Raw genomic sequence first — 9590 nt, forward strand, 5'->3', positions numbered from 1 at the left:
AATCAGAATCTTCGTGGTATAAGCTAGAATTGATGGCGGCATTCAAGAGAATCCGGAAGGTCTAAACCTTGTCTGTGGTATTCTGAGTAGGATTCAGGGATTGAATGACTGTGACAAGCTTCAAACTCCTGAAGGCTGGGCGTTAGTGACAGACGCAAAAGAATCACTGGATTCTATTTCAACCTGATTGAGAACCGATAGATGATTAGCCGTGCTGTGACAGAGCGCGTTGAACATTTTCATTGAGAGGATGGGAGGTAGCCATTGACAACGGTAAAACCCTACATACAGCTTGCCATGGAAGGAGTCTTGCGTGCTTGAAGAAGAAGACAGTAGGAAAGCAGAGATTCAGAAGATAGAGCATCTCCAAAACCTCAACCTGTTCTCCATTACTGCAAAACAAGTAATTATTTCATGTTCTTCCCTTTCCTCTTTCTAGAGGTTTCTCCGGCCTTAGGTGCCATAAATGGTTATGGAAAAACAAAAAGCAACGCTTTTACCACACCAAACTTAGAAGGTTTGCTCGTCCTCGAGCAAAAGAGGAAGGAAAAGAGTAGAAGAAGAGGAAATAGAGGAGATGGAGGGGGCTTTTGCGGTTTGGCTGAGGGGGAGAAGTAGTGTTTAGGTTGTGTGAAAATGAAGGAATGAAGTAGGGTTTATATAGTGGTGGAGAGAGGGGTAGGGTTTGGCCATTATGGGTGGGTTTGGGAGGGAAAGTGGTTTGAATTTGGATGGTGGGGTAGGTAGGGTTTTATGAAAGATGGATGTGAGTGGTGAAGAGAATGGTGGGATTTGATAGGTGAGGGGTTTTTTTGGGGAAGAGGTATTGAGGTGATTGGTGAATGGGTGAAGAAGAGAGAGAGTGGTGGAGTAGGTGGGGATCCTGTGGGGTCCACAGATCCTGAGGTGTCAAGGATAGCTCATCCCTGCACCAAGTGGCGTGTAAAATGCCCTTTCTGCCAATCCTGGCGTTAAACGCCGGGCTGCTGCCCTTTTCTGGCGTTAAACGCCAGTCTGGTGCCCCTTTCTGGCGTTAAACGCCAGTCTGGTGCCCCTTTCTGGCTTTAAATGCCTAGAATGGTGCCAGACTGGGCGTTAAACGCCTATTTGCTGCCCTTACTGGTGTTTAAACGCCAGCAAGCTTTTCCTCTAGTGTGTGCTATTTTTCTTTATGTTTTTTATTCTGTTTTTGCTTTTTCAATTGTTTTTGTGACTTCACATGATCTTCAACCTATAGAAAACATAAAATAACAATGGAAAATAGATAAATATAACATTGGGTTGCCTCCCAACAAGCACTTCTTTAATGTCAGTAGCTTGACAGTGGGCTCTCATGGAGCCTCACAGATATTCAGAGCAATGTTGGAACCACCCAACACCATACTTAGAGTTTGAATGTGGGGGTTCAACACCAAACTTAGAATTTGGTTGTGGCCTCCCAACACCAAACTTAGAGTTTGACTGTGGGGGCTCTGTTTGACTCTGTTTTGAGAGAAGCTCTTCATGCTTCCTCTCCATGGTTACAGAGGGATATCATTGAGCCTTAAACATAAAGGATTCTTCATTCGCTTGAATGATCAATTCTCCTCTGTCAACATCAATCACAACCTTTGCTGTGGCTAGGAAGGGTCTGCCAAGGATGATGGATTCATCCATGCACTTCCCAGTCTCTAGGACTATGAAATCAGCAGGGATGTAACGGTCTTCAACCTTTACCAGAACATCTTCTACAAGTCCATAAGCTTGTTTTCTTGAATTGTCTGCCATCTCTAGTGAGATTCTTGCAGCTTGTACCTTAAAGATCCCTAGCTTTTCCATTACAGAGAGAGGCATGAGGTTAATGCTTGACCCTAGGTCACACAGAGCCTTCTTGAAGGTCATGGTACCTAATGTACAAGGTATTGAGAACTTCCCAGGGTCCTGTCTCTTTTGAGGTAATCTCTGCCTAGTCAAGTCATCCAGTTCTTTGGTGAGCAAAGGGGGTTCGTCCTGCCATGTCTCATTACCAAATAACTTGTCATTTAGCTTCATGATTGCTCCATGGTACTTAGCAACTTGCTCTTCAGTGACATCTTCATCCTCTTCAGAGGAAGAATACTCATCAGAGCTCATGAATGGCAGAAGTAAATCCAATGGAACCTCTATGGTCTCAGTGTGAGCCTTAGATTTCCATGGTTCCTCATTATGGAACTCATTAGAGGCCAGTGGACGTCCATTGAGGTCTTCCTCAGTGGCGATCACTGCCTCTTCCTCCTCTCCAAATTCGGCCATGTTGATGGCCTCACACTCTCCTTTGGGATTCTCTTCTGTATTGCTTGGAAGAGTACTAGGAGGGAGTTCAGTAACTTTCTTACTCAGCTGACCCACTTGTGCCTCCAAGTTTCTGATGGAGGACCTTGTTTTAGTCATGAAACTTTGAGTGGTTTTGATTAGATTAGAGACCATGGTTGCTAAGTCAGAGTGGCTCTGCTTAGAATTCTCTGTCTGTTGCTGAGAAGATGATGGAAAAGGCTTGCCATTGCTAAACCTGTTTCTTCCACCATTATTGTTGTTGAAACCTTGTTGAGGTCTTTGTTGATCCTTCCATGAGATATTTGGATGATTTCTCCACGAAAGATTATAGGTGTTTCCATAGGGTTCTCCCATGTAATTCACCTCTTCCATTGATGGGTTCTCAGGATCATAAGCTTCTTCTTCAGATGAAGCGTCCTTAGTACTGCCTGGTGCAACTTGCATTCCAGACAGACTTTGAGAAATCATATTGACTTACTGAGTCAATATTTTGTTCTGAGCCAATATGGCATTCAGAGTATCAATCTCAAGAACTCCTTTCTTCTGATTCGTCCCATTGTTCACAGGATTCCTTTCAGAAGTGTATATGAATTGGTTATTTGCAACCATTTCAATGAGTTTTTGAGCTTCTGCAGGCGTCTTCTTCAGATGAAGAGATCCTCCAGCAGAGCTGTCCAATGACATCTTGGACAGTTCAGACAGACCATCATAGAAGATACCTATGATGCTCCATTCAGAAAGCATGTCAAAAGGACACTTTCTAATCAATTGTTTGTATCTTTCCCAAGCTTCATAGAGGGATTCACCTTCCTTCTGTCTGAAGGTTTGGACTTCCACTCTAAGCTTACTCAATTTTTGAGGTGGAAAGAACTTTGCCAAGAAGGCATTGACTAGCTTTTCCCAAGAGTTCAGGCTTTCCTTAGGTTGTGAGTCCAACCATATCCTAGCTCTGTCTCTTACAGCAAAAGGGAATAGCATAAGTCTGTAGACCTCAGGGTCAACCCCATTGGTCTTGACAGTGTCACAGATTTGCAAGAATTCAGCTAAAAACTGATGAGGATCTTCCAATGGAAGTCCATGGAACTTGCAATTTTGTTGCATTAGAGAAACTAATTGAGGCTTAAGCTCAAAGTTGTTTGCTCCAATGGCAGGGATAGAGATGCTTCTCCCATAGAGGTCGGGAGTAGGTGCAGTAAAGTCACCCAGCACCTTCCTTGCATTGTTGGCATTGTTGTTGTTTTCAGCTGCTATGTCTTCTTCTTGTTTGAAGATTTCTGTTAGGTCCTCTACAGAGAGTAGTGCTTTAGCTTCTCTTAGCTTTCGCTTCAAGGTCCTTTCAGGTTCAGGGTCAGCCTCAACAAGAATGCTTTTGTCGTTGCTCCTGCTCATATGAAAGAGAAGGGAACACAAAAATATGGAATCCTCTATGTCACAGTATAGAGATTCCTTGAGATGTCAGAGGAAAAGAAGAATAAATAGAGGAGGTAGAAGAAGAAGAATTCGAACTTATCAAGAGAGATAGAGTTCGAACTGTTGATAGTGGAGGAGTGTTAGTCCTTAAATAGAAGGATGTGAGAAGAGGGGAAGAATTTTCGAAAATAAATTAAAAGATTTTGAAGAAATTTTGAAAAATTGAAGAATGATTTTCGAAAATTAAAGTTGGGAAAAAATAAAGTGATTTTTGAAAAAGATTTTGAAATTAGAAATAAAAAAGATTGAAAATTATTTGGAAAAAGATGTGATTAAGAAGATATGATTGAAGAGTTATGGTTTTAAAAGGATATGATTGAAAAGAGATGATTGAGAAACAATTTAAAAAGATTTGATTTTTAAAATTAATGACTTGGCTAACAAGAAATTTAAAGGATATGATTCAAACATTAAACCTTTCTTAACAGAAAAGGCAACATACTTGAAATGTTGAATCAAATCATTAATTGTAGGCAAGTATTTTTGAGAATGGAAAGAAATTGATTTTGAAAATATATGATTGAAAAGATATGGTTTGAAAAAGATTTGATTTTGAAAAATTATGAAAACTTGAAAAAAAATTTGAATTAAAAACAAAATCTTCCCTCTTGTGTCATCCTAGTGTTAAACGCCCAGAATGGTATCCATTCTAGCGTTTAACGCCCAAAATGCTACCCTTTTGGGTGTTAAACGCCCAGCCAGGTACCCTGGCTGGCGTTTAAACGCCAGTTTTCCTTCTTCACTGGGCGTTTTGAACGCCCAGCTTTTTCTGTGTAATTCCTCTGCTGCATGTTCTGAATCTTCAATTCTCTGTATTATTGGCTTGAAAAAACACAAATTAAAAAAACTTTTTTTTGAATTTTTAATGATGAGGGATAATCAAAATGAAAATAAGATCAAATAAACAATGCATGCAAGACACCAAACTTAGAAGTTTGTATACTATTGACACTAACAAATTGAGAATGCATATGAGAAACAACAAAACACTCAAGACAAGAGAATTTAAAGATCAGAGCAAGGAAATCATCAAGAACAACTTGAAGATCAATGAAGAACATAATGCATGTAATTTTCGAAAATTAGAAGAATAAAGACATGCAATTGACGCCAAACTTAAAATTAGACACTAGACTCAAACAAGAAACATAAAAATATTTTTGATTTTAAGATTTTATAAAATTTTTGTGCTTTTTCGAAAATTGAGTGGAAAAGAAAAACAAGGGTTCAAAATTCTTAATGAGAATTCCAGGAATCATTGCAATGTTAGTCTAAGACTCCGATCTAGGAATTAGACATGGCTTCACAGCCAGCCAAGCTTTCAGTGAAAGCTCCGGTCCAAAACACTAGACATGGCCAATGGCCAGCCAAGCTTTAGCAGATCATTGCTCACAACAGCAAAATTGATAAAAATCAACAAGCTCTTGTGATGATAAGTTGAAACCTCGGTCCAAAAGATTAGACATGGCTTCACAGCCAGCCATACTTCAACAAATCATCATGAAACTCTAGAATCCATTCTTAAAAACTCTGAAGAACAAAATAGAAATATTTTTTTGTATTTTTGAAAAATTTTTGAAAAGTAAAAAGCTTAAACATAAAATAAAATTACCTAATCTAAGCAACAAGATGAACCGTCAGTTGTTCAAACTCAAACAATTCCCCGGCAACGGTGCCAAAAACTTGGTGCACGAAATTGTGATCATCAATGGCGCCATCAACATGGTACACTCAATTGCAATCTCAACTCTTTATCACAACTTCGCACAACTAACCAGCAAGTGCACTGGGTCGTCCAAGTAATAAACCTTACGCGAGTAAGGGTCGATCCCACGGAGATTGTTGGTATGAAGCAAGCTATGGTCATCTTGTAAATCTCAGTCAGGCGGATTCAAATGGTTATGGAGGATTAATGATTAAAAGATAAATAAAACATAAAATAAAGATAGAGATACTTATGTAATTCATTGGTGAGAATTTCAGATAAGCGTATGGAGATGCTTTGTCCCTTCCGTCTCTCTGCTTTCCTACTGTCTTCATCCAATCCTTCTTACTCCTTTCGATGGCAAGCTGTATGTTGGACATCACCGTTGTCAATGGCTACAGTCCTATCCTCTCAGTGAAAATGTTCAACGCGCTCTGTCACAGCACGGCTATTCATCTGTCGGTTCTCGATCATGTCGGAATAGAATCCAGTGATTCTTTTGAGTCTGTCACTAACACCCCACAATTGCGAGTTTGAAGCTCATCACAGTTATTCAATCCCTGAATCCTACTCAGAATACCATAGACAAGGTTTAGACCTTCCGGATTCTCAAGAATGGCCGCCAATGGATTCTAGCTTATACCACGAAGATTCTGATTAAGGAATCCAAGAGATATCCACTCAATCTAAGGTAGAACGGAGGTGGTTGTCAGGCACACGTTCATAGGTGAGAATGATGATGAGTGTCACGGATCATCACATTCATCAAGTTGAGGAACAAGTGATATCTTAGAACAAGAATAAGCTGAATCGAATAGAAGAACAATAGTAATTGCATTAATACTCGAGGTACAGCAAAGCTCCACACCTTAATCTATGGTGTGTAGAAACTCTACCGTTGAAAATACATAAGAACAAGGTCTAGGCATGGCCGAATGGCCAGCCTCCCAAAGAGGGTTCAATCATAAAAACATGATCAAAAGATGATCCGAAGATTGAAAGATTCCCCAAATACAATAGCAAAAGGTCCTATTTATAGAGAACTAGTAGCCTAGGGTTTACAGAAATGAGTAAATGACGTAAAAATCCACTTCCGACCCACTAGGTGTGTGCTTGGGCTGAGCATTGAAGCTTCCATATGTAGAGACTTTTCTTGGAGTTAAACGCCAGCTTTTGTGCCAGTTTGGGCGTTTAACTCCCACTTTTGTGCCAGTTCCGGCGTTTAACGCCAGGAATTCTGAAGCTGACTTGGAATGCCTGTTTAGGCCATCAAATCTCGGGAAAAGTATGGACTATTATATATTGCTGAAAAGCCCTGGATGTCTACCTTCCAACGTAATTGAGAGCGCACCAATTGGGCTTCTGTAGCTCCAGAAAATTTACTTCGAGTGCAGGGAGGTCAGAATCCAACAGCATCTGCAGCCCTTTTCAGCCTCTGAATCAGATTTTTGCTCAGGTCCCTCAATTTCAGCCAGAAAATACCTGAAATCACAGAAAAACACACAAGCTCATGTAAAGTCCAGAAAAGTGAATTTTAAATAAAAACTAATAAAAATATAATAAAAACTAACTAAAACATACTAAAAGCATACTAAAAATAATGCCAAAAAGCGTATAAATTATCCGCTCATCAGAAGACCATTCCTGAAGACTTCAAAGTTCAAGCTGGATGCATTCTCAGGAACTTATTCCTTTGAGATAGATGGCAGAACGGTGAGTTTCAGTCTGAATGAAGCTATGAAGCACCCTCCGGAAGATCATTCTATCTTCAAGTGTGACATCATTGATGAAACTGTAGCTGAAGTTCATCAAGAAAAAGTAGAAGAGAAATACTTGGAGCAAGGTCCAAGTGTGGGGACGCCCTCTGAACATAATGAGGACACTTTGCCATTATCAATAACCGCAGATAATCCCGAGCCTAGCCATGAGTAGAAATCGGAATTGAAGCCCCTCCCTCCACACCTCAAGTATGCGTACCTTGAGGATAATCAGAAGTTCCCAGTTATCATTGCAAGGGAACTCAATTTTCAACAGGAGGAGCAGCTGCTCAGTGTGCTACGACAACACAAGAAAGTAATTGGGTGGAGCTTGGCGGATATAGTAGGCATAGCCCTCAAGTTTGTGAGCACAGAATATTCTTAGAAGAGGGATCAAAGCCTATCTGTCAACCCCAAAGAAGATTGAATCCCACCATCTTAGAAGTTATCAAGAAAGAAGTGACCAGGCTACTTGAAGCAGATATTATTTACCCCATCTCAGATAGTGGATGGGTCAGTCCAGTATAAGTGGTGCCCAAGAAGTATGGAGTCACAACAATAAATAATGAGCATAGAGAGCTCCTGACAACTAGAGTGCAGAATTCATTGAGAGTTTGTATTGATTACAGGCGTCTCAACTAAGCCACTCGTAAGGATCACTATCCCCTGCCATTCATTGATCAAATGCTTGATCGCTTGTCAGGTAAATCCCATTACTACTTTTTAGATGGTTATACAGGCTATTTTCAAATTCATATAGCTCCTGAGGATCAGGAAAAGGCTACTTTTATATGTCAATTTGGGACTTATGCTTACAAGAGAATGCCTTTTGGCTTATGCAATGCACCAGCCACTTTCCAAAGGTGCATGATGAGTCTTTTCTCTGATCTCATTGAGAGCTGTATGGAGGTTTTTATGGATGATTTTAGCGTATATGGTGATTCCTTTAGCCTTTGCTTGGATAATTTAGACAAAGTATTAGATAGGTGTGTTAGTTCAAACCTTGTATTGAATTTCGAAAAGTGTCATTTTATGGTAAAACAAGGGCTTGTTCTATGACATGTTGTCTCTCATATTGGTATTTCTGTAGACCCAGCAAAGGTAGATGTCATTTCTAGTTTGCCTTACCCCTCTTCTGTGAGAGAAGTCCGTTCGTTCCTTGGCCATGCAGGTTTCTACAGGAGATTCATTAAGGACTTTAGTGAGGTAGCATTACCTTTATCCAGACTACTGCAGAAAGATATTGAGTTTGAGTTCAGTGAGGATTGCATGCAAGCATTTGATAAGCTGAAGATCACCCTGACTCAAGCTCCAATTGTGAGAGGACCAGACTGGAGCCAGCATTTTGAGATTATGTGTGATGCCTCCAAACACGCAGTAGGAGCGGCACTGGCTCAGCAGGACGGTAAGGATCCTTTCGTAATAGCTTATACGTCTAAAACCCTAGACGCTGCTCAGTCTAATTACACTACTACTGAAAAGGAGCTTCTTGCTATTATTTTTGCTCTGGATAAATTCTGAGCCTATTTACTTGGTACTAAAGTAGTAGTGTACTCGGACCATGCAGCTCTAAAATATTTACTAGCTAAAAAAGAGTCCAAACCAAGGTTGATACGTTGGATATTATTGTTGTAAGAATTTGACTTAGAAATTAAGGATAGGAGTGGTAACCAGAATCTAGTGGCAGACCACTTGAGTCGTTTTGAGAACATTAAGGATGACTCCACCCCTATCAATGATGCTTTTCCATTTGATAGCTTGCATGCCGTATCTGAAGTAGCTCCTTGGTATGCACCCATAGCTAATTATCTAGTTAGCCATACTTTCCTTCCCAATTTTACTAAGCATCAAAGAGACAAGCTGAAAAGTGAGTCTAAATACTATATATGGGATGATCCATATTTATGGAGGTGTGGTGCTGACCAGGTAATTAGAAGGTGTGTACCCCAATCAGAATTCCAGTCCATTTTAGAAGCTTGCCACTCTTTCGAGAGTGGAGGACATTTTGGCCCTCAAAGGACAGCTAGAAAAATTTTAGACTGTGGATTCTGGTGGCGTACTCTTTTTAAAGATGCTGCTTTGATAAACCACTATTTTATGGTTTATCTTGTACTCAATTGAGTGGATTTTATCAACTCTTTACCCACTTATTCATACTATTTGCATGGTTTTGTATTTGCCTTCCTAATTATGTGATTTGATTGAAAACATGCGTCTTTGATCTTATATTTGCTTATTATTAATCCTCTCTTATTACCATTAGATGCTTTGATATGTGTGTTAAGTGTTTTCAGAGATTATAGGGCATGAATGGCTCAGAGGATGGGAAGAAAGCATGCAAAAGTGGAAGGAATACAAGAAGTTGG

At 40.0% G+C, this 9590-nt stretch overlaps 1 non-coding gene across 1 annotated transcript; it reads left to right on the top strand.

The window, feature by feature from the left end:
* The first annotated feature begins 3030 nt into the window (after positions 1 to 3030).
* On the top strand, positions 3031 to 3138 carry LOC130937907 (small nucleolar RNA R71). Its single transcript, XR_009069099.1, has one exon. It is a non-coding gene; the product is annotated as a small nucleolar RNA R71 (small nucleolar RNA).
* Positions 3139 to 9590: the final 6452 nt, after the last annotated feature.

This window comes from Arachis stenosperma, chromosome 6, assembly GCF_014773155.1.
Source record: "Arachis stenosperma cultivar V10309 chromosome 6, arast.V10309.gnm1.PFL2, whole genome shotgun sequence".
NCBI lineage: Eukaryota > Viridiplantae > Streptophyta > Magnoliopsida > Fabales > Fabaceae > Arachis > Arachis stenosperma.